The following is a 26,957-nucleotide window of genomic DNA, read 5'->3' as shown; positions in this document are numbered from 1 at the left end:
ATAACTTACATTATAATTTTACTTAAATTTTTAAAATAATTGTAGAAAAATTTTAAAAATTTATTTAAATAAATATTGGATTTTTACAAACAAGATGTCCTGACTGTACATATGTTGCAGAACAGTCAAACATACGTACAGTGTGCGAAATTAAAAAAAAAATAATAATAAATAAATTAAAACCCCGAATAACTTCAGATCTAATGATTGGATTTTCACGCACTTTAAAAGTACTATTCGTCATTTTATATTACGAACTTCAAAATGGTGTAAAAATTTATATACCTTACAATTTAATTTTACAATATCATACAATATATATAATAATAACGAATAATTATTAAAAATTATTTTTACTTCAGATTATCTTCCGATAAGATACGTTTATAATTTGTGTAAACATTTTTCGATTCGCTTAAAAAGTTCTCCAAATATAGCGAAATATGCAAAAGTAAAATTAACATTAAGTTGTTCAAATTAACGATCACTCTCCTGTCTAAACTATTGAGACCATATTTTCCAGATTATGGCTTACCGCCCATATTTTGAGGGTCAGAAATCCAAATCTGTCCGAAAAAAAGGTATGTTCATTCAGAGGAAGTACGTTTTTGTACCTGATACGTATCTAATTTCAGTACGTATCAGGTACAAATCGGTTTTGACTCGATATTTTTAATAACTGATTAACTGATTTCAGTGACTTAAAATATCATTCATGCAAACTACTTTGCATATTTTAAAATCTCTCGAGCCTTTACGCTTATGTCTTACTGAGTGAAAATACGATCATTAGGAGATTAAAGAATTTTTAGTGTGTTCACTAATTGTCATTTTTTTGTCACTGTGTTGTTATTTGTTTATTGCCATTTATTTTCGCACTGTGCATCTCAAGATGAAATTGAATATTCCAACATTTGGGCATGCTATGAAAAAAACTGTTTAAATGAAAAAATATGACCCCCAACTTATTCAATAGATCCAACCCGCCATCATTAAAGAGCGTACATATACTTAAGCTAATATATTAGAGTATAATAATATATAAATAGAGGCACTCGATTGATAAGAGGACATAGGTGGCAATAGACAATCAATCAGTGAATTTCAGTGAATATAATTGGTTTACTGTTGAAGAAATTAAGAAAAAAAAATTATGTACAATGGGAGAATTTGATTTATAATTATTTACAATGAAAAACAATTATTTACAATGAAAATAAATGGTACGAAACATTCATTTTTTTATATGTACTTACATAACTTATTTTATTTGCTCGAAATTTCAGTCATAATTAAAAAGTTGAAACGGTTTACTCTAAAACACAAAATAAATGTTAAATAACACACAAAATAAATGTTCTTTTTTATCTTTTCGATTAAGGTTAAATTTAACTTTAAAATGGAATCGTGTATCGTTTTTTCAAATTTGATATCTAACTAACTTTCAAATATGGATCGTGTATCATGCAATTTTGTGGATTTGTCGAATACGCATTGTTCTCCTTCTTATGTAGAACAATGTACATTTCGGCAAACTTGAACTAATATTTTTAAAGCTAGTTTTAGAACGAAAATAGTTAGTGAGTTGCTTTCTTCATAACTTCTTTTTTCTTTTTTGAAACCAAAAACTAGTAACGCCATCACGTGGAATAAATACTATGTTAAGAAGGCTCCAGATTTCCTCAAATGAATCGAGTAACTTTTTTTCCTTCTTCTTTTAAACAGTAATTGTCTTTTAAGGGAAAAAAAATCACGGAAGGAATTACAGCATATCTGAGAGGGAAAAAATGGGGTACTATCGTGACATACGTTACATTTTGAGTAATCAGGTGTATTTGTGCAGGTGATATCAAAGTTTTCATTCTATAATGCAATTGTCTTAATAATAATACAAGATTATTGTCTCAAACGCTAGTATTTTTTTTCAATCAGATTGCTAGTAGTATTTTTTTATTACTCGAAACTACCTTTTATATTTTCTTTCTTAAAAAACAATTGAATGCCGCATTTCTAAATTCTAGTTCTGTATTGACAATAAGGGATAAAAAAATACATATAAAGGTTTGCGTTTTATGTTATGAAAATAAAAAATAATAATAATAAATAACTATTGTGACATTTATCTTTGTTTTGTTATTAGATGTACAACAACAATATTTTAGTACTATCTATAAAGAAAAGTGGGTAAAGTAAAACACTTTGAATAACTTATGATCTAATGCTGTTCTTTTCACGCCTGAAGTTGTAATCTTAGTGGTTCACTAGGTTAAATAAATAGCGAAGATTATCTTTTAATTGACGAAATCAGAAGAAAAAAACGTTATTTCTCTGAAATAGACATACTTTTTTCAAAATATTTCATTTAAAAGGAAATGAAATATCTTGAGACGCAAAATAACTCAATAGTTGATCAATGGTTAACTATAAATCAATGAACAACTGACTACTTAATATCTTATTTATAAATTTTGACCTTTAAATGGCTATATATTTATTTAAAGGATTTGATTTTTGATATTTTCATCAATGAAACTTTAGATGAAGGTGTCATGATAAAGTTTTTAGTAATTTTCACAAAAAAAATGAATCCGTTTTTAAACCATTTAAACAAATACAAAATGAAAAAGTTAAATCAAACGATATGAATAGATTTATTGTTGACATGGGTAATTTGTTTCTATAAACTGATGTTTCAAATAAATATTTTTAAAAAAATAGATTTTCTTCTTAGGATCAAACAGAAAATTTCATTCAATTTAAAATTTTAAAAAATTTTTACTTTTTAGCGTGAAAGGAATGGGATTTTGTCTTGCCATAACTTACGTATTATGTTTGAAAGGATATTTCAGGCATTTACCATGCTTCTACCAAAAGAAACAGTTGTTCAAACTGGGTTGAATGTCAGCCATTGTTTTTCTACCCTAGCGAACATTTCTCATCTTATTTTTTCTTGAATAGAATTTAAAGTTCTTATTGCTCCCAACAAAACATCTACGTATTAAATTCAGTGATAAAAGAAGGTAATGTTCCCTCCACCTTTTCATTGCCGAAGACATTTCGTTTCGGATCTTATCTAGACAAATCTATTCTTCGAACCTCGTTGACTCCATGACTAAATATCATCGCCTCAAGCAACCACTTATTCTTTTGTTTGATGCCGCTTTGTGTATTTCTCCCCCTCTTGTTAAATCATGTATTGTTGGGGAAAGAACTACATGAATTTTACTCAAATATTCGCCTCCCCACTCTTTTCTCTTTTTAAATAAGTTCATTTTTTTTATTTTAAAAAAAGCAGATTTTTATTAAATATATCAGGATCAATTTACAATTAAAATTTTTCCCTTCAACGTCAGTTTTTTACTTTAAATTGAGTTGAAATTAAGAGGGCGCTATACGACGAGAGAAACGCTTCATGGCGAACTTTGCCTTAGCTGCAGTAGTGATTTGAAATTTAAAGTATAGGAAAAAAAGTGAGTTTAAGTAAAACAAAAATAAATCATAGAGATTAAAATGCAGGATTTACTATTATTATTTTCAAAATATCGAAATGCAAACCAATTATGGCAAGATAATTCAGAATTACGAGGTCAGAAAGTAATCCTGCAATAATTTGTTTGCATTTTGATATCCTAAAATTATTGTTTCAGCATTTGAAATTTTATGGTTTACTCTGGGTTAACCTCAAATTACTTTCTTTACATATCAATGTTAGTTAAATATAATTTGCCAAGAAGTGTTTCTCCCGCAGTATAGCGTCCTTTATATAAGCACCATTAATTTAAAGCTTTAGCGACATGTAACTTTAAATTTTATGCGCTTAAAATTATTGAAATTCTAAATTAATTTACTACATATTATGTTTCATCTAATTTGTGTTCTTTTTTACTCAAGCAAAATCTTGAAACTGAGTAAATAATAATATATTAAGCCAAATGAAGCATAAAAAATTCCCCTCTAAAAATATTTAATTTCATAAAAAAAAAAACTACATTGCGTTCGTAGACAAAAGGAAATTATCGAATTTGTTTGAATTTATTTGATAGGTACAAAAATTTCATTGAATTATGTTGTTTACTTTCTGTTATTGTTACGTATTTATTTATTGTATTATTTACGAATTGTTACTTTCGTTTAGTAAAAAAATTTTTTAAAAAATTTATAAAGCAGGTAAATAACTGCTATTATAAATGCTGTATAAAATTCTAGTATAACTTCTTAACAGGTAATAAAAAGCGATATTAATTTAATTTTAAATTTTTAAAATAATTTTAATACTATAAGGCTTTTATAGATATTTTAAATGAGTAGAAATTGAAATTATAATTGATATTTTGATAACTTAGAAAGAGCCATTGAATATCCAAAAACAGCACTCAAGAAAATTCAGAGTGATATGATTTTTCACTATTCAATACAGTAACAGTATTTTATTTTTTTAAATAACAATAATGAAAAATAAAAAATAATGCACTTTGTCAGAAATTCTAAAAGCAACTCTCAATAAAATGCTAAGTGATTTAAAAGATCTCTACATTTACTTCATAGAATATATACTTACTAAATCTAGATATTTATTTTTAATATAAACTCAAAGTAATATAACGCACTTTTTAATTATTAATGCATGAGTAATTTATAAAAAAAACAACATATTTGATTTCAAACACAAAAATAAACAAACATTAAAATTAGGTATTGTACATAATCATTAAAAAACCAACTTACATTTTTATTTAAATATACAATAATCAGTAAAAGTTAATATTTCAGCAAAAAAAAAAAAAAAAAAAAAAAAAAAAAACGAAACTCAAAAAACATAACAAGACATTGATAAATGGAAACCATAAACAAAAATAATGACAATGGGCCATTGGAAAATGAATAAACAGCAGTCATTTTAGAATTGTTGTTTTATGGTATCAATATTTGGTTACGTTACGATTTATTTTTCTTTTCCCAGCTAAGAGACAAATTAAACTCTTTAAACATAAAAAATATTTTTTTTTATAGTTTGTTTGCATAATTTTCTCATAGAAATAATTTCTTAGGGAGAAAACTAACATTTTCTCAAAAAATTAACGATTTACTCGGCAAATAGTAGTATAAATAACTTGATAAAAGCTGCAGGTTGAGCTATTGTATTTTTTAAAATCAAATGACTTCAAAAAATAAATACTTTTTTTTAGATTGTATTTGTGTATAAAAGATACTTCGAACAGTTTAGATAAATTTTAAAAACAATGGAAGAGAATATGTACCCGAAATTATTGAGACTCCACTAGATAAAAATACCTTGTCGATCACTCCCTACGAGAAAAAGAGTTTATTTCGTTTTTGATTCGATAAATTTTGGCTCTCGAGCAATTAGAGAATGTTACAGATATGTCGTAACTCTCTAACGAAGTTAGATGGATGTAACTCTACTCTGAAGTTGAAACGGTATTTAAAACGCACGCAGATTATTTAAATAAAACGAAATCACGAGGAATTAAACTAGACAACCTTTAAATTTAACAGAGACTTTTAAACAAAAACTCAGACAATATAGATAAAAAATCAGACAAATTTAAAAACGGAAAACTTAATATTCTTCTCGTAAATTGGTAATCTCAAATATTAAGAAAGAAAAAGATTGATTATTAATTGAGGAGTACTGAATTATATCAAGAGAAGCAGTATCTCCAAGAAGTGGTAAGGAAGAGGGGATGAAATGATAACTTCCTTCTAAAATTTCACAATTAAATTTACTTGTTATGGATAATTGTAGACAAATTTAAATAAAAATGAATAAAGGCAAACTTATTAAGCAAAATAGCCTGATTATAGGCTTATTTTATTTATATTTTAATACCGAATACCAACTCTTGAATAATTTGAATGAGTAAACATCAGGTTCGTCAGTATGGTATAAAAAAGAATAAAAAAAAGAAAAAGCGGGAAAATTTTGTATGAAAAAGAAAGGGGTTACGATTTAAAAATGCCATTCTCCCGTATTGCTAGTTGTTGAATAAATTTTGCGTAAATGAAACTAACTGGAGTAGCTAGAGGCGCTAGACAAGTATCCTTCTTGTCTTGTTCCCATCCATTGTATGGGCCTGCGAACTTCACGGTAAACATCCTAATGTCTTAGTAAAAGTGGCGGTAAAGAGCCTCAAAGGATCGAAATTGAAAGGATTTTAAAGGTTTTACTGATCTTTAAATGTTCACACGTTAACACCTGACAGAATTTAGAAACCTGTTTCTTTAAATAGAAATGTTCTTTTAGATTGTATTTCAGTATGTCGTCTTGGGTGTTGGGTTAGATGTTTGGGAACTGTCTTTTGCGATGTTGTTTTGAATCTGTTTTGCGTCTTTGGATTATTGGTTATTGACAGGTATGTTGCAATATGTTCTTTTAAAGAATCTATAGAAAAAAAATAAACAAATAAATACTTAGTACGCATGAACTAAGTGAGTATTTTCGCATTTAGTAGATAAATGCTTTCTTTTAAGCTTTAAAATTTTCTAAACATTTGAAATAAGGAAGTGTTGATCAATTTGTAATATGAGATTGTTAAGTGAATTTATTTTGACACTAATTTGCTCAAATAGGTTTTGCTTCATGCGCTGTTACTATTGCATAATATTTTATGATTTGGAAGTTTTATATTTTATTTTAATTGTAATTAAGCATAATTTCTGTTTGTTTGTTTGTTGGAACAACATTTTCCAAATATGAGTACAGTGGGAAAATTTAAAAGTTTAATTATATTTCACGGAAGTAATGTATGTGCATAAAAACATTTGCATTTTACAGATAAAGTTGCTGGCACCGTGACCAGAAGATACTGTAAAATTTAAAGCAAATTAACTGTTTTGAAAATTGCAGAAGACTGATATAAAATTTACTGCAAAATTATTGTTCCAAATATTACAGCAGACTGTTGTAAGCTTTACTACAAAGTCACTATTTTGAATATTACATACCGTTGTAAACTTCATATTGTAATGCGAATATAACAACAACCCACTCTTGATGACACAATGTGCTGTTTCTGATAGTGCTGTAAATGTAACAGCATAAATTTTTTTATTTCGTATTTGACAAGAATTGTAAATATATATATTAAGTATGATGATTACGGAACATCTGTCTTTCTCTTATATGGTACTCAAATCGAGCCGTAGATTAGATTCTCCGTAGGCAACAACTAAACTAAATTAAATAAAAATAATTAATTAACTAACTAAAATTACAAAGCATATACTCAGTGTCTACTTTTTAAAATTTGCTTAGAAAATTTAATAACGAAAACGTAGGGTACCTTAAATCGATAACCGAAGAATTAAATTGTTTTTTTCACTGTAATAAAAATGTAAAAAGCCTTTTTTTTTTCCTTCCTCACAGTATTAAGTATGATGCTTTGTGTAGTCAAGTAGCTTTATGCAGTATCTAAGTATCAAGTATAAAGTCAAAAATCTCTCTCGCTATCTTTCTTTAAAGTGCCAGAGGATTTTTATTATTATTGAAGTCATTTGCAAATTATTCATATAACAGTATTTTAATTTTATATCCATATGAGGGGGAGTATTTGTAACTTAAAATTAAAAAAGGACTTCTTCTGTGTTATTATTAAATCTTAATTTTTAGCAATTTTTCATTTTCTTTGATAAGCATATTACAAAATTTTGGGAAATATTTTACATTTTATCTGGAATTTTGCTATTTTTTTAATTTTTTTTTTTTTTGGTAAATCATATTACTCCATGGCTAAATACATAAGTCTTATTTAATGCATATAGTTCTAGAAAAATAATTTTACTTTCAACTTTTCCTTAATGTCCGATTGTTTAATAATTTTACATTTTGAATAATATTTTTTATATATTTAGAATTTTCTTTTAACTCTGTTATCTGGTTTATTTGTTTACCTGGTTTATTTGCGTTTCATGAGAATACCAGTAAATTGCGGGTCTACTTTGCAATATAATTTAGTGTAAAATATTTCAGCTACTATTCGGAGCGTTAATATTTGTGACATATAAAAGTAATGTAAATGTTAAAAGTGTCATATGTTTAGATAGTTTCATTTGCGAGACATTGCTATAAAAAATCAAATAAAATTTTTCAACCAAATAACGATAAAAAATACCTTCTATTATCATTGAATATCGAAGATGATAGATGTCTCGAGTAACTTATACGTAATTTCATAAAATTAACTATTATAAGAATCTAATTCAAGCTCGAGACAGATCTTACAATCTGAATGCACGTAAAATCTGAATTGACGGAAGCTAGCACAAGTACATAATATTAATAGAAGAAATTAATAGAATAGAAATTTAAAATATTTTCAAAAAATATTGCATGTGTGTATGAATATTGTAATTAAATATACTGTACAAATTATTAATTTAATCATTATTTGTTTCCTACAAAAAAATTTAATCATTTTGAAAGTTAAAACTCGTCGAATATACAAGCACGGCATTCTGCACAATTAATATTAAAAGATAATAGATAAAAATTAAAAAGTCAAGAGAGTTGCTCTTATGTATGCGTTTAATACCCCTTTGCTTTGAATTTCTCATTTTTATGGTTTCAAAAACTCGAAAAATAATGACTACCTAGCTTGATTGTTCTGCTGAAATCTGAGACACTGAATTTTACATCTAATTTATTAAACTATATTATAGTTCCTTGAAGAATTCTGTTTAAGTTGTATCAAACAAGTATTAGCTTAAAAATTAAACCTAATCATATTTCTAAATATCCCATATAGTCCATTAAATCATTGAAAAATATGATTTAAATAAAAAAAAAACTATACCATGCTGTATGTCAGTCTAATATCAATCTGCTTTTTTTAAAAATTTCATTTCTGAATAATCTGTTTGATTTTTTTTCCTTCCTTAATCGACTAAGTTTAGAGTTCGGTTCTTAGCCGAAAACTTGGAATTCCTACATGGTTTATAAATGGCCGTCTAGTCCTGTATTAAGTTTCCTTAAATTTTCTTTGTTAATTAAAATTTAATAATAAAAAAAATACGATTCTCCGCTTCAAATGGTAGGCTGATAAACTCGTTATTTTAACTAGATTTAAAATGATATTAATCCCATCTGAGTTAGGTGTAAAACTATACATCTTAGAGATACTTTTAAATATAGTTGTAATCAATTAAAATGTTTATTAACTTTTTAAAAAATATATAATGGGGGCAGGCAAAAAAAAGTGCTTTCTTTATTAATATTTAGTATAACTTAAGTTGCATCGGTATCTGAGTTCGTAATGCTCATCAAAGCAAAAGAGATATTATTATTTATATTTTTACTAACAACAATGACTAAACTGTGTATGGTTTATCATTAAAAAGGTCATTGGCCATAACAAAGCTAAAGAAGAGTTTAAACCTCTTCTTGGTAGTAAAATGAGCGTAGTTAGTGAGAGTTCAAATTTGTTACTTATCGAGGATTATTTTTATTTCTTCAGTGCTAAACATTTATGTTTCCGGAGAATATGTATGTACCACGCAAATTCATTTCTGTGGTGACAATTATTGTTAGGGAGTGTGCTAACCGCCATCACTTTGGACACGGTTCTCAGAAGAGTCGAGCGTTACGCCATTGTGTCACATGATAGATGCGGTGTTATGTGACCGCGGTCCGCCCAACGAATACAAATAATGGTGTGCCGGTTCAAAGAGGTAACTGGGGCCACAAAGGGCTGAAGCCAATTCACGGGTGACCCTTTCCGATTACTACCTTTTCATAGGCTCTAAATAGCCTCTTGGGGTTGACTATTGTCGAACACGTTGTTGACTTGACTAAGAAGGTTATGAGTTGTTGCACAAACAATTTTCATGTCGCCAATTGTCGTCGCCAAATAAATCTCGACAAATACTGCTATAAATTTTGGCCCACACAGCTCTCGATACAAGATTTACTACTGTTGATTATGAAAGCTGAAACTTGCATATAAAAGAAGGTACTTCTACCATAATTTACGGCTGATAATAATTAGTTTCGAAATTAAATATGTTATGAAAAGATATTATTGTGAAAAGATTCAGTGTGTTTCATTAATACTTATTTAAATTTTAGCTTTACTAATACAATTTTAAGACAAAAAAATTATCAGATGTAATTAAAAGCGTCATAATGCTTAAAATAATGACCAAGGAATACTATGAATGCAAATTTTCGTTTAATAAAATCGATTTTGTTGAAACAGAAATTAAAAAGAAACTTAAAGTCATTAAACGCAAAGGCTTAAGATTAATTTTGTTTTAAACTTATTTGCTCTTTCGTACATATTGCGTATGGAAAGAAAGAAAAAAGTTGTTGTTCTATTACGAACTTTTGAGTTGTTCTATTTCCATTTACCAAAAATATAAAATTAAGATCATTTTTAATGACATCAAGTATATAAGTTTCTTTCTTAATCACCTGACATTCTCAAAGAATTAAAAACTAAGTTAAATAGTACAGCATATTAGTCTGTGTGCACAGTCACATTCAATAGCCGATTAATCTGGTATTTGGTTTCGAAAATTATTTTATTCCAATCAAAACAACGTTTAATAACAACGAATTTAATTTATTTTAACCTACATTATCTTTTCATCTGTAGGAATGTAATTTATTATATTGAAAGTACCTGAGACCTCTTTTATATCTTCGTTAAATATTTTCCAAAATATTAGGCATTTTAAATATTGAATTATTTTGCTTTGTTTATTGTTTTTAAATATTTTTTTCTTATCACAAAAACGATGATTAAAGATTTTTAAAACATCGAAAATTTATTTTCTTTGATAACAAAAAAATATTCTTAAAAACTCACTATACACAAGAAAGCATGGAAGTAAATTATTTATTCGAGCTGGATATTCCTAATGACTCCAACAAAGATTTGTAAATGTAAACTTCCCTTTAAAATGACTATTTTCTGAAATTAAGATTTTTTAACATAGATCATAACGTATATCATTATCTAAGCAGGTTTTTTTCCTGTTTGAATTTGTAGATCTAACTATTTAAAAATTATTTTGAACAAAAAAACAAAACAATTGTATAGCATAAAAATTGTTTTTAAAACTTTGGATACATTATTTTTCTGAACAAATTTTTTAATTCAAACTTTTACCCAAACAATTGCCAATGAATTAATTATTCAAATTTATAAACAATTTAATTTCTTGTCTATTTTAATAGAACTACACTGAGTTTAATTAAATGTGAAGCTCTTTCTTCCAATGTTGTTATTGAAAAGCTTAAAAATCTATTAAGAATATCAGGAGTTATTCGAATCACTTTGAGTCGAGATTAATTTTACATTACTAAAATCAAAATATTATAATCTTTTTTTTTTCTTTCTTTTTTTTTTAATCTTATGGAGCGATAAACTTATTCATAATTTTACATTGACAAAGTTCCTTATAACTGCAGAATAAATTTCTTTTTCGCATAATTTTTAATGTTTTTACTTTCCAGAAAAAATTTATTATAAAACTACTTTCAACTTCTGATAACATTTTCCCCTAGCTCAGCGATTAGATTTAAACAGCGATTTTTCGCCAAATGCATCCAGTTATTCCTTTTTTTTTCCTACTCAACCCCCTCGTTCCTGTAGCTCCTACCCTTTGACATGAACTTCTTTTTTCTCCCATTCTCTCCTCCTCGCAGATGTCATCACATTCTTCCTAAAAAAAGATGGCCCCGTAACTCCCCGTACCCTAACCTAACCTGCTGTCAAAGAGTTCCTGTTTTCAACTTACGTCCACCCACTATGGAAAAGCCCACAAAGGATTGCGGAACCTCTAAAAAAACAGAAAAAGTATCATTCGTCTGATTATGGTTGACAACAATAAATAACAAGACGGCTCAGGGTTTCCCCGTTGTTGTTCTTTATATGGAGCATGGAGCTCACAGTATAGGGCCTAATTCACTCCATATCAGTGAGTTTGGTAAGAAAAGGGATGTATCCAGATGGTGAAAAGAATACGTGATTTTTTGGGAAAATTTCCAGTTTCCATCGCCGCTCACCGAAACGTATAAACAGCTGTAAGCTTCATTAGTCAATACTTATAACAGATTCTCAGATAATTTTTTGTTATTTATGCATTTTTAATATTCATACATATTTTGCAATTCAAGCAAACTAATATCTGACTGAAAACATAAAATGCGTTCAATCTTATTAATTCACTTCACTATTCTTCTTTTTATTCTAACTTCATTAAAAAAAGAGTATAAAAACAATACTAATCAATGATAATTGACGTTTTTTTCTGTATCAAGTTATTTAATTTATTCACCGGTTACATGTTTAATATGCTACTTATAAATTCGTATTAACAAGCTACTTATAAATTCTACATTTAAACATACATTTTCATTGCATTATTTAAAGTATACTAAATATGAACGCTTACAAGAAGTATGTTAAAGTTATATTTAAATGCATTCTAACTATAGTTTTCTGAATAGATTTTCTTTTATCTTAGTCATGTATAAATTCGAAATGAAAGATACGTTAATTTAAAGCTAATGATATCTATAAAGAATACATTAATAAGATCGAAACATTAATAAGAATAATAAAAGAGATCAACTTCATTTTAGTTAAAATTATTTTACCGGTACTTGCAACCATAAAACAAAAATAAAACATTGTATACTTAAATGAATTATTCATTGCAAGCTCATGTTGATTAACAGCTTAACATTGTAAGATAGTTTGCAAAACATCACAACGGTGCAGCAGTGTTATGTTATGTTAATGGTCTGTTGAAATAACTATGGCTTTTATTTAGTTGGCAACACTATCCAACATCACAACCAATATATTCTAGAAAAACGTTAATAAAATTCCCAGCTGAATACATGAAAAAAATTATTCTCGTAAACAATTTCAGGTACAGCACTATATCGAGCTTTGTCAAAGTATTTTATTTCTTATTCCCAACGAAAACGTTATGTCTGTGTATTTTAAACATCATCAGCAAACTCTCAGAAATAAAATTCTCCCTTTTGAGGATTTAGCAATCCTTTAGCTTTATTTAGTTAATTTTGTTTTGTGACTCAACAACTCTCAAAAATATGAAGAAAATATTTCATGAACTCGAAACTTCATCGTAGTGTATTGTATATTTGTTTCGTAAATTATTAATCTTAAAATCTAAAAAATTATATAAATGAAAAAAATTTTATGCCAAAAATCATTCTCCTCGTTAAAAGATTTGATGCATAAGTAAAATGCGTGCATTGTATACATTTCTGAAGTTCATAAACGAAATTGAGCTCTTCATCTGAATCCTGAACATGGAATGTTACTTTGTTGTGTCTTTCTCTCATGAAACGCAAGGGTGCGTGCTGAAACAACTTTGTAGTCACATTAGAAGAAAAACACAACAACGAAGAAAATGAGTTGGGGGAAAAAGTTGGGAATTTGCATCTTAGTATCGAGTGGGTGGAATAAGTCTTATATTATCTTTTAAACGTTTCTATGGTTACAGCAACTGAGCTGAAACTATAAACACTTTTTATTACCTAATGATAGAAAAGAAAACACTTTAAAAAAACGATTTGACTTTAGAAATTCATGTTTGACATACAAAATTCATATTCAGATTTGACCAGATAAAATTATTAATACACTGAATTGCTAATTTGTCTGTTGATAAAATTCTTTTAAATTTAATTTGTAACATTAATTCCGTAAATTATTAAATTTATGAGGAGCAAAATAATTGCTAAATTTATTTTTTTATTATTATTAACCGTATATTTGATTAAATATTTTGATCCAGATATTCATTGTTGATAAAATTATTTCCAGAAATGTTTATCTGTACATTTGTGGTGAATCGGGCAGTAACCAATAAGCTCAGTTTTATGTTCATTAACGTTTTCTACTATTAATTTGAATAAATAATTTTATCCGCTTATTAATTATTTTTAGAAATTAATCCCGGAAACATTTTCCATTACTTTTGTAGTTTAAAAAAAATGGAAAGAAAATCTGAAGTTACAGTCTATTACACTGGGAAACTAAATTTATTTCTTTTATTTTCAGTTGCATGAGTTTTTTAACAGATTCAAATTTGTTTCAGCTCAAATTCATTTGTTTTCAAATTTGCAATCAGCTTTAGTCTCCAAGTTACAGTTATTTTTTAATGACATTTTTAATATATTTTTGTCCAAATGTACAAGCTTAAAAACGTTATATATTATAAGGAATCACATGAATGTTGCAACAAACTTTTAAGAGAGTTAGGATCCATTATCAGTATTAAAATTGCATAGGAACCCATGCCCAGAAACGTCGTCATATGCCGTTTGGAACGCTTCCCTCTTATCAATTGTTTCTCTGAGTGTATCTGAACAGGTCATAATAGGGAAGTTCACCCAGCATACGATGATATCTACGGGCATGGTTTCCTATGTAACTTTAATCCTAATGATGTGCCTTAACTCCCTTAGAAGTTGATCGCGACGCCGCAGCATTTACGTGACCCCCTGTTATACGAAACGCTTTTAAACTTTTACATTTCAGAGCAAACAAACAAATAATAATAATAATAAATAAATAAATAAAAAGTGGAATAAAAGTATCCTTTAAAAAAAATCCCCCAAAAATGCCCAATTAAATTGTCGTTGTAGGTATTTATTTACCTCTACCTCTCTTACGTCATTTGAAATTTTCTTTAACTTAAAAGAAAACTTAAAAAAATATTTACCATACTTTTGAAGGATTAATATTCCATTTGAATTCTTATTCACATCTTAGACATTGTTTGATCTATATATAGGATACACAAGTTTTACTTTTAAAAAAAATAACAAAGAGCTTAGGGAGCTGACAATCAAATTTTCGCGTTTTGAAACGTTTCTCGTTCAAAATGTAAGGTAAAGAACAATTTTTTTTATTCTGCTAAATCTTTATAATAAACTATTTTTATTATGAAATGATAATTTGTAAACAGAATATTAAAGCTTCGATGTATTCTAAAATTGACTTGTTACAGCTCACTAAAATGTCACTCATGATATTCTTTTACTAAGGATGGTGTTGTTCCACTTTACATAAATATGTACTTTTTTATTTCTTTTAAAGGAGAATAAGTTCAACTTTGTGAAAGTATATTTCATCTTGTTTGTTGTACAAATAGTTACTACTTGAAGTCTAAGATAAAATTTAGTGGTGAAGTCCTAATTCCAAACATTGCGTGACCTAGTCCAAGTAATCGATCCCTCTATTCTCAATAGCATTATGCGGATACCATGCACAGAATTGCATTTAAAAGCATAAATATGCTGTAAACAAAACTCAAATCAAAACTCACTTTAGTATGAAAATGATCATAAAGTCAAGTGAAGGGGAAGCTTTATTTAAATAAACTATTGTTTTCGAGGCGCAAAGTTTAGTATTGAAAAAATCAATATTGCCTCTATTTTAAAGACAGTTGAAGTTGCATTGAAAAAAGTATTTATAATTTTAAGTAAGTCTGTTGAATTACTTAAAAATAACCTTTTTGTGATAGAGATTAGCCAGTGGTGCAGAATTTACAGGGTCATTCTGCAACACTATCTTCAAAAATTGAAGTGAATGCAGTTGGATAGTTATTTTTTTAAAAATACAGTTTAATCTGACATATATTTAGCACAATTTAAAAAAATTAAACAATGTAAATTTATACGCCCTAAACCTTACGTTGCTCAAATTCAATTTGAATTTATATCATCATAATTTAACTTTGCCCAAAAGGTGAAAAACTGGATGCTTATACTAAGCCCATTAAAGTAATCAGAAAGAAAAATTCAACTTGCAAATGATAATATTAACACTTTTCCGGCCGATCGGGGAGATATGCCCAGGGACTTGTTGTTTTCAATGGCACTTGCCAATATCAGCAAGCCTGCGTGGGGAAACCAAGCGAATTTAAGGCAGAGGGTGCGTTTCTTGCTTTCCAGTGGCGCTATCTATGGTCAAGAATGCGACTTCAGCCACACACTCCTCACAACTCGCTTTACAGTTCAGACACATCCATTCATTCATCCACACATCGTAGTTTTGACCTGAACCAGCGAACGATCAATTTCCATTTCAGTACCCCCAGAGGTATAAATCGTTATGAGCGCATGGAGGACTTTGTGATTCGACAGATTTAACCTGCATCAATCACCATTTACTTCAAAGGGAGTCTTTGGCCGGTTGGGATCAAATTCACGACTTCTTGGAACATGGGCCCAATGCCCTACCAACCAGGTTATCCTTCTACCCCCCATTTAGTAAATATTTGCAGTGGCTAGCTTATACTCAGGCATAATTCGTTCAGTTTGGTAAAGTGTTGAACTAAAATCATTTCATTTTAGTGGAGGAAATTACAAGAATTTATGGTGTTCTGATTTGTGCCTGTTTCAAATTTTTAAATTTCTTAAAATATTTACCATACCACTGTTACTTAGACAAATAAGACAATAACCAGAAAACTAAACATTGAATTTTTCAATGTCGCATTAAAAAAAAAGTTTATTTTTATAGATAAGGCTAAAGAAAACATTTCCTTATAATGGATCAATTTAATTTTTATTTGTTCTCGGTTTTTTTTCTTCTAGCAATTTTCCCCCAGTGTTTTTTTTTTTTTATTTTTTTTTATTTTCTGCAGATGCTGTGATAATGTGCGGCGCCCGTTTCCGTTCTTGAGGGTTTCTGCTACCGGGGGATCACTTATACAGTTTTAGTATTAATAATATATAAGACAAGACGATTAATAGGTAAAACGTTTTATAATATTAATCAGGGTTTGTATGTTAAATAATAGAGTTTTGAAATTTAATCAAAATATTCTTTATGTACTTAAAAAATACTTATTTGGGCCAGAATTCTATATTTGTCGGCCTACCTTATTTTCTATAGACGTTGACTCCAAAGCAGCTTTAGACATGTGCACATGTGATGCTGCGATTTGGTATATTTTCTGTCGCTTCCTATGTGCAGTCAATTAGATACAAAAACAGGCCTATATACGCGAATTTTTGTTTGTGGTCGATCGATTTTGATTGTAACGTTGCTTTGAACTTGACATGGCTTGAGATAGTAATGTGGGCATGGATAACGCTGCTCTCCATCCTTAGTCTTAATAACCGTTTATCAAAATCAAAAATATTGTAAGAATTCATCATCATATGTTAATCAAAAATATTGCGCGGAAAGTATTGGCAATTTAATTCGATAAAAAAATTTTACGTAATGAAATTATCAAAATGAACGGAATGTTATTAATGAATATTTTTATTGTTTAAGAGACAAGAATTTAACGATTAAAAAATTAAAAATATTGTGCTTTAGGTAAATCTTATTAATGAAACTAATGCTGTTAAAATTGTTAATTTGCATGAGGAAATTTAATGTATATTTTCATATTATCATAGTGTTTTATTCATTACAAAGACAAATTATTAATGAAATAAAAAAAGGATTTGTGCTGATCTGATTATTCATTCATAATAGAGCTAATCAGTCTATTACATTCTCATTTTTCTTACAATCGAAACGTATGAGACAACATAATAATAAAGTACTGTTTAACGTAACATTTCTTAATTAAACTATTCTTTAAACCTCAATATTGCTTCGAGATAGGTATTTTACAGGATTCCAGAATTTCTACTTAGTAGCAGTCGAATATCTTCCATTATTATGAGGAAATCTTTATGTTTTCACCAAAAATTTTCTTTAAAAGTGCTTTTCTGGGTAATTTAAAAATATCGGCTTAAGATTGTATTGCCCCTATCACTTCTGCTTATTAGAGTATATTTTCCCGCATAAGTTAAATATTAAAACTTTGTTTGAATTAAAAGTATTTGTGCATTTTCTTATACGGGAATTTTATATCCACAAAAACAATTATTAATTCATTACAATAACTACATGATATGAAAATAAGCTCAAAATAATTTCTCCGTTTGCCGACATTATTTACAAATTGACCATTAAGTCCACCCTGGTTTCTTGGTACTGAATGCAAGCCTCCACAATCCATCACTGTTCAATAAGAGATCCCGTGTATGGTCACTTATGATTACCTTGCAGATCTCATTAACGTGGAAAACAGAAAACGTGACGGAGGACTCACGGTATAACAGAGAAATTTTAGCGATACAAATATAAAAGTACTCGACCACCGACGATCCAGTCAATAAGTAGTCAGGTAAATGACTGCATATGTGAGTGTTGCCATGGTGATTCCTAGCGTGCGGAGTTGCACCGGAGGAAAAAAAGAGGCCCCCTGAAGTTGCGGGGGTGCCTCTTATTAAGCATTCATAGCTGAACCTTCCACCCACACTACCTTGCTACACGAGGGAACCAAACATCGTGTAGTGTAATTGAAGGGTTTAGATAACTTGTGCTTATTAAGCGATATAGCAAGTTAAAGTGAAGTGCTTCTCTCACGTCAGCCAGCACAAAAAATAAAAAAGGGTTCAGTGTTGTACTTGCCTGTTGGAAAATGATGAGTTTTTATGATTTGTTGTGCTAGAGTTGTGGGAAATTGTGGACCGCATCATTTCATGAATTTAAATGTTTTCACCATCTCATACGTAAATTCAATTTCTGTGGAAGGAATACTCAAGACAACGCGCATGAAAAGGGATGATGAATTTTTGTAACATTCACATTTTAAATTTCAGGAAATGGTTACAATTTAAAAATGCTTTTCTGTAACTGTAAAGAAAAAATGCGGTAACGCTTTCACTTGACTTACAGAATTTTTATGTACTTGAATTTATTTAGCAAAAAAATATTAAATTATTATTAATACCCAGTATAACTTGTTTTTAGTTAATCAGAGCTGTAAGCTATCAAACATCACCGATGTTCTCTTTTCAATAATTCAGAAAGCAGAATCATTTACAGTTTAACTAACAGCAATTCTTTACAGTAAACCTATGAGATCCCCCCTTTTTTTTATTTTTTACATGCTTGCCTTTTTAAACGTACTAATCAAAATTTTTGAATTATTTTATAATCGGGAACTGAAACTACTCCTCTATAACAGACTGGTGTTAAAAGTACAAACAGACAAACACCCACTTAAACTTTTCCTTTTCTTTTTATTATTGATAGATACATGTATAAAAGTATGTATATCATACATTACACAAATGGTGCAACAGAAGTTTTTTAGACATAAAGAAACGTGTAGTAAAAATGTAATTTTACTTTATTAATTAAAGAAAAACTGGGAAATCTGGTAACATAAAAACATCATATTGATATCATACAAAAGGGAGTCTGGAAGGTTTGCCTAAAGTCGTACAAATAGCAATAATTTAAATATATGGAAAAAATGAACTAAAGTTCTTTCTCTGCTGCTTTTCATGAACTATAGTGAGCTTTAGGAAGTCTAACCTTTACCTATCTCGCGGTTTTATAGATTATATCAATCTTAATTGTTCATCACTTATGAATGAGATATTGTGACTATCCAATAACTGTTTAATCAGAGTTTCCTTCCAACCTCTGACTTTCGGAGTAATGGTGAGACCCTTTTAGGTGATCAATAGTTATTAGGGGAACCGGAAAGTAATCTCGTTTTGCTGCCTTTGATTTTTGTTATCAAGATTTTTTTAAAACCAATAATGTATTCACCCTCGTTGGCAACAACCTTTCAACGCTGGATCGAAAATAAATCGAAATGGATAGGAAAAATGAATTGGTTTTTAAGACTAACGAATTGCGCCGAAACGACATTACTTTCCTGTCCCCCCAATATTTCTTACGACTATTTATTTACACATTTTAATTAATATCCATTCTCTTATTGTTAGTTGCCTTTTTAGAGAATTGGATCTAAAATGAAGTTTATGAAGCCACAAAAAATTGTCGCAAGTAGAATTTGCAGAAATCTTTTATTTTGCATATTAGAGCATATACATTTCAGTTTAAATAAGTTAATTGAGAATCAAAGCGTAAATGAAGTTTACAAAGCTATGAAAATGATCAGGAGTGCAATGAATTACAATAATTTCTATTCAAAAACGACAAAAGCTTATGCCATAATACTTGGTTGTTTGTTCTCGACTAATCTTGGAGTTATCCTAATATGAATATGATTTGCGAAACTGTAAAATAGTGTTCATGAAAATATTTTCTACAAACAAACAGAAAAAAAACTTATTGATTGTTATTGGCTTTACTGGAAGATCAAGACGATTTAAAAGTTAATAAAGCTGAAAAAATAATTATGCACGAGGATAATTTAATTCTAATTATTTATAAACTGAAACTAAATACTACATATTCTTATTAAACTTGTGTTTTTTTTATTACCAAAATTGTAACCCTAAAGTAGGTTAAGCATTAAATTGTGACATTTATATATAAGATCTTATTGTAAACGCATGGCATTTCTTTTAAGTTTGCACATAAGACAGCTGGAAAAAAAGAAGAGAAATATCTCCTATTTGCTTTCAGCAGAAGCTTTTTATCGTAGTTAGAAAGCAGGTCACAATCATAATCCTTTTCTTACCTTGTGTTGTCTATTTACTTTTTGTATTTTGTTTTAAAATACCACGATTAAGTGACTCATGTTTTAATTAGCAACACATATATATGGAAAACTGGATTACTCGTATAATTTTGTACCAGTGGGTAAGTATGAACTTATGTAATACTAAAATTTAAGACGAAATAATTGATCAGATCATGTTATATAAAATTCGATCGAACTGTTTAAACAGCAAAACAATATCTTGCGATACAAACAATTTCTCATTAATAATACACTGATGAACAGCATGTTTATTTTTAAACAAAGTTAATCCTTGACATCAGTTTTTATGAACTTTTAAATGTTGTAATTCTTTTTATTTAAGCTTCAATCGTAGTTGAAGAATTATTAAAAAAGAATTGGTATAAAGCCTGTTAATATTTAATTTTGCAAACATTCTCTTAAAAGTGTTTGTAGTTTAAAGTACTTCAAAACTTGGGTTAAATCATAAGACATTTTAAACGCGTTCATTAATTCGTGGCACAATGTATCATAATCCCGTTTAGATATATTGCAACCGTAATTAAAGAATTAACTGAATGCTTTTATCGAAACAATCAATACTAATTAAAATACACTACACATAATTTTAATTTTAACAAAAATATGATTCAAATTAAAATTAACTTAAATAAGCAGTATTTTTGAATGACATTAAGTAGTGTGATCAATAAGCCTTTATTAACGCTATTAAATTTCTAACAATACAGTTCAATAATTTTATTTTTTATTGCAGAAAAAGACAAACTAAAATAGATTATTTCAACAATAAACTAAATTAAAATTTCACTTCATTAGTAATTTTATGCCATAATTATATAAATTGTGACTGATGGTTTAAAAAATGAGGATCCTTGCCATGTTTGCAAGGTGAAATAAACTCTGGTAAAATTACCTTATGTATAGTAATGACATTCCTGTAGGTAAAAAAAATCGTAATTCCGATAAATAAAACCAAAACAAATAATATTTAAACCATTTATTCGGTAATTTTTTCTTTCGCATGGTAACGGTTTGCCGGAAATTCTGGTTTTAAAAATTATAGTTCTTATTACCACATATTTACAATACAATATGTGGTAATACAATATTTACAATCTCGAAACTGAAAAGTAAATTTAACTGAACATGCTTTGCCAATTTTTTATGCCACGCTTTAAGGTATCATGACAAAATTACCATAATTACTAAATTTTATTACTTTATATAATCATATTTTATTGTTAATTTCACCAAACTCATTACCGAAACGCTTCGTTTAAAATCAGAGAACTTTTTGGTGTTCCCATAAAATCAGAAACACAGTGAATTTTACCCTATTCTGGTATTTTTGACTATATATTTTTCTTTCCTCAGTGTGATGATGGTATTTTTAAATTGTTTTACATGAAATATCTAATTTTTAATTTGTGTCTTTGTTATGGGGCATATTCAGGTGGTTTTTTTAGTATGTGAGATTTTAATTTTGAAAAATAAATTCAAAGTATTAAAAAACTTTTTGATCAAAACTTTCCCTAACATTGGGAAATTTCTTAAAAATAAAAAGTCTTTAAAGGTGCTTTAAATGCAAAACAAAAAAGTTTAAAAATCAAATTAATATTTTCTAGAAAAGGAAACTTTAATTTTATTCAGTTTGACGTATTCTTGGTAAAATATTCAATCCTCTTAAAAAAATTTTACTTTTACAGAAAAATCTGTCTGATGATTTGAAACACGAAAAATAAAATTTTCTCTTTTCTAAAGAGGGCTGCCCAAGTTTGATAGAATGTTTACTAAAAGTTTAACTTCTACGATTATAACCAAAAATTTGAGGGAAAAAAATGCTAACTTAATTTTTGTGATTAAATAAAGGGAAAATGAAAGAAAACAAGTAAGGAAAACGTATTTTTAGAACATAAATATCTGAAAAGCAAATGGTTAGTTAAAAACTAAATGTTATTCCTATAAGATATTTATATTAGTGTAATACAAAAATTAAATTAAATTTGGGCTGTACACTTTAACTGATTGGTATACTTAGCATTTAATTTATAAACAAGATTGTTCGTGTAGTCTTTTATAACTTATTACTTTTGTTTTTAATATGTATTTTGCTACAGAAATGAAATATTTTGGTTCCTTCAATGAACATTTAAATTTGAGACACGCACATGCTTTTAAAATCTCTTTGTAGAATTTGAAATATTTATTGCTTTACAATGAAACTCGTGAAGTACTATTTTGCGACGTAGTTCCATTGAATACTAAATCATCTACATTATTAAAAAAAATGAAAGAAACTACAGTATTTTATATTTTATTCTTTTTTTCTTTACTTTATTTATAGAAAAAAAACTACGCATTCCAGATCTTCCTGACAGAGACAATTTAAGGGATTTTAAAGAGAAATCTTTAATCATTTTATTTATTTGACATAATAATTGAAATGATGTTTGTTGTATGACAGCTGCCTGCGATTGTTGTTAAATATTATGTTTGTTCGTTCTTTTTGTTCTTCTGCTCTTGATGCAAAGTTGTTTTTTTTTAAGTTTTTTTTAAGAATGTTGCCCCTGATGTTGAGTTGGTTGCAAATGTGATTTCTCATTTTCTGTTTAAAAAAATTTATTTTTTAAAATTTCAGTTTTTAAGTAATGAACTACTGGAGTTAAATAGTCTGATACACAAAATTTCTTTAATTGTTTCTTTTTTATTTAATGATATATCTTTAAAATTAAAAATTAGGAAACAACCCCGAAATTTTATCCTTAACAAGATCAATAGCAATAAAAATGTTATCATAAATGACTAGTTTTTATGAAACAATTTGCATCCAGGTACTTTTTTGGTAACAAACTTAGTCGATGACAGAAAAACTAACTTAGTATTCCAAATTATCTATCCTGTTAGGGCTTAATTTATTTTATCATATAACATGAAAATAAAAATAATAAAAAGCGATTTTGAAATTCTACCATTTACATAGCTGCCAACTTTACTGGATTTTGGGAGTTTCTCCTGAAAGTTGGAGTTCCTCTCTTCTGGTTTATTTAAAATTCTCCTGGTTTTTGTACATTTTAGAAAATTCCATAAAATTCAGTAAGCTTCCTAAAAAATCCCTTTTGAAATAGAATTTTTGTACAGATAATTGCTTGCTTGCTTGAATAATTAAATAAGTATTGCTAATACATAATGAAGTGAACCTCTTTATGGAAATCAGTTCAAAACTTTTCTTGTTCTAAAATATTCAGTTTATTTTTATTATTCAGAGCTCTTTTTAAATTAACTAAAAAAATCTTTTAACTATGCTTGATGAATTAAATGCCTATTAATATTCGTAAGTTTAAAAAGAGTTATGAGTTATAAGTTTAAAAGTTATGAGTAAACATAATACATAAAATTTTAAGCATGTTTAATATCAATCATAAATGGAAAATATTGCTGTTTTTCTATTTGAGGAAAATCCCTAAAATTCCCTATGTGTAAAATATTTAGTACATTATGTAAAAATTATCATGAAATTTATATTATTTTGGTAAAATCTACTGGATTTTTTCTTATCCATGTTGGCAGCTATGCATTTAAATATTTGATTGAGAAAAACATGTTTCATTCTTCACTGTAAATAACTTCATGAAGTGGCGCATATACTGATAATTTTTGAGTATATTTTAGCACATCAAGCCCATTATGTAAAAAACCAAGCTAGTTTCAACTCTCATAACAAAACAAAGCAAAAATTTTTTTTTAATGAATCGAAGAGAATATCTTACGTTTAACTTTTTACCCTTTATCGAAAACTCCCCTTCTTCATTTGTCAAAAGAGAAGTATATTTCATGGTTTTTCGCTTCAAAACGAAGCGTATCTTTACCAAAGGGAGACATCAAACTCCATGTCATACCTTGTCATCCATCTTAAATACTCGTCAGTACACAAAATATCTATATAAAAATATAGTGTGTAGTGCGGTAAGCGTGAAATACAAGAGGTGGAACTGTATGAAGAGGTGTGCAGGAAATGAGGGCAGGTGAGGCTGGAAACAGAACCTCAGCAGGTGAAGTCGGAGACTCCCCTAGGCTTATGCATCAAAACTTGTCCCTCACACCCCTCAATGCAACATCAATATAATGACAAAGCATTATTACCCAACCAATTTGCTTGTCAGAATCTCTATTTTTATAGATATCTCTCACAGTTGTAATTGTCGGATGGCGTCGACATGTTTCCGCGTCAACAAGACAAGGAATAAGATAATACTAACGGGGTAGAAACACTGATTCATTTTAGAACATTTCCAGAACAAAACATCTTTTTTTTCTTTTTTCCCTTTCACTATTCACGTGTCGGGGTTTCCATATCCATATACCATCACGCAAGTTATTTAAGCGTATGAAATTTGTAACAAAGAATAGAAATATTTATCTCTCTAGAAGATATGTTATTTTGAAAAATTCATTCACTTTTACAAATTCTCATTTACAACTAATATTCTTTATAAGCATTCAATTTCCGGATTATGCAAAATAAGAAAAAAAAATAAAAACGATTTATATTTTTTCATTTTCTTATTAAAGTTATTTCTTAATCTGTAATTTTAATGAGAGGATAATATATCAGGTAAAGAAAAGGTAATAAGACTATATAACTAACGACGCGAAATTTTTTACAAATGATTTGATGTTATCAAATTATATATTGCTATATGCTAATAACATAACCTTAATAATTTTTTAAACATTTTTGAAGCATTAAGTATTATATTTACAAAACTTTTAACAGTACACTTGGTTTATTGAATATTTTATTTGGTTATATGTTTTTAAAAATTAAAAAACCAAATTAAATAATTTGTTACTTGAGCGATTACTCACGATAAGAATTTGGATAGTGGCTTAAAATCTGTTACTTAAAATTATATATTGCTGCAATAGTTTAATGCTAAATTGAAATTATTTTTTTAAAAGAGTGTGTTTTGAAAAAAACTAGCGATTTAATGTAAGCAAAAGGAGTTGTAAGATCTAATACTTAATTGTTTATTACAGAAGCCTTATGAATTTTTTATTGCTTATTACTATCAAATACTAAGGAATATGTGCACTCAGATTGGGTAGATAATTTTCCACAAAACACTTCAGTAAGAAGCGCATAAATTTTTCTTCAGATTATAAAGTTTAATGCTTGGTTCATTTATTCAAGTTATATTCACTATAGAACTTGTCGCCCTAATAATAATTTTAAATATTGTTCATGTGAAAAAAAATTCTTTAAATATATTAAGTATAGATAAAACATCTTATAAACTCAACATTTTACGCCTAGCATAAAGTTAAGTTTATTTCATACAGAATTATCTAAACCTGTTACTTTAATTATTTAAGTTTTAACTTTTTATTTTTTGTTTTCTATAAAAAAAAAACTTCATCCAGGGACATCTAAATATAGATGATAGTTCCTTATATGAGAGTATGTGAAGTTTTTATTTCCAAATCACTCAAATTGCAACTAACCTACAGCCTGTAATTGTATTATAATAGTTTTCAGAATTAAAATTGATTTAATCAAAATTACATAATTCATCAAATGAACTAAACCATTACACACTCATACGAATCTTCCCTGATTTCAGTTTTCTGCGTTCGAGCTATTGATTTATAAAACATTTCAGTAAAAAACGCATGGAATTAATTTGTCTACATTATTCCTTGTTTATAAGTTGTGTTCTTAAATGTAGGATTTACTGTACAGACTTAATATCCATATAGTGTTAGTCTTAAAATAATTTCAAAAACAATTTTTATTAAGAATATATTTTCGATTAAACAGTTTTATTTTAGGATAAAGTTATTTACTATAAAAGAGCCTATAGACTGCAGTGCAGAATTATGAAAACTTTATTTAAAATTTTAAATTTATTTAAAAAAAATTCTTTTAAAGTTCGTGCATAAGTTCAAGAAAATTTAAACAGGATATATGAAATACTTATTCACATGAAAATAACTAATAAACTTTTATCTGCTTCCATTTTAGAAAAAGCTTATTTTAAATAAAAGGAAAAAGGAAAAAAAATATTTTTTTAACCATAATAAAATAGTAAATTTTAATCAATTATTTCAACTGATTGTAGTAAACTATCTCGCGTTTTTAATGTAGCTTTTTTAGCAGATAATTATCAGTACATGCAGAAATGCTTTTGTTCTGCTATTCTAGCATTAAAAATATTCATTTATTTTTAAAAAAATTTCATGTTAATTCATGTTTTGTTTTAATTGTTCTAAAACCTTGCAAATTAAAATCTTCTCAATTTGGTCAGATTTATTTGAACATCTTTGAGAAATACATGTGTTCCAATGTCTCTGAATTCGATTTGAAATTTTTATTAAAACATAAAGTTGGTTAAAAAAATATGTTCATTAATCACTCTTTTAAAATAACATATCCATCT

The 26,957-nt window shown here is 27.9% G+C and overlaps 1 protein-coding gene and 1 long non-coding RNA gene across 4 annotated transcripts in view; one reads left to right on the top strand and one right to left on the bottom strand.

Annotated features, from left to right (window-relative positions):
* The window catches only part of LOC107453450 (uncharacterized), a 103,654-nt gene that overhangs the window by 10,679 nt on the left and 66,018 nt on the right, over positions 1-26,957 (bottom strand). The gene's annotated exons all lie outside the window — the stretch shown is intronic.
* Positions 1-26,957, top strand: part of LOC107453167 (uncharacterized) — a 175,894-nt gene that overhangs the window by 100,852 nt on the left and 48,085 nt on the right. The window contains exon 1 of one of the 3 annotated variants that reach the window (XM_016069989.4): positions 6,291-6,374. The exons of 1 other annotated variant lie outside the window; for it this stretch is intronic. The gene's annotated coding sequence lies outside the window, so the exon portion shown is untranslated. Of the gene's footprint in view, positions 1-6,290; positions 6,375-20,356; positions 20,640-26,957 lie in introns of those variants that run through there. One more of the 3 variants, XM_087165866.1, reaches the window with a different exon arrangement.

This window comes from Parasteatoda tepidariorum, chromosome 6 (assembly GCF_982258835.1).
Source record: "Parasteatoda tepidariorum strain Cologne lab strain chromosome 6, Ptep-v5.0, whole genome shotgun sequence".
Lineage (NCBI taxonomy): Eukaryota > Metazoa > Arthropoda > Arachnida > Araneae > Theridiidae > Parasteatoda > Parasteatoda tepidariorum.
The sequence above is the reverse complement of the archived record's forward strand: the minus strand, read 5'-3'. Positions and strand labels throughout refer to the sequence as shown.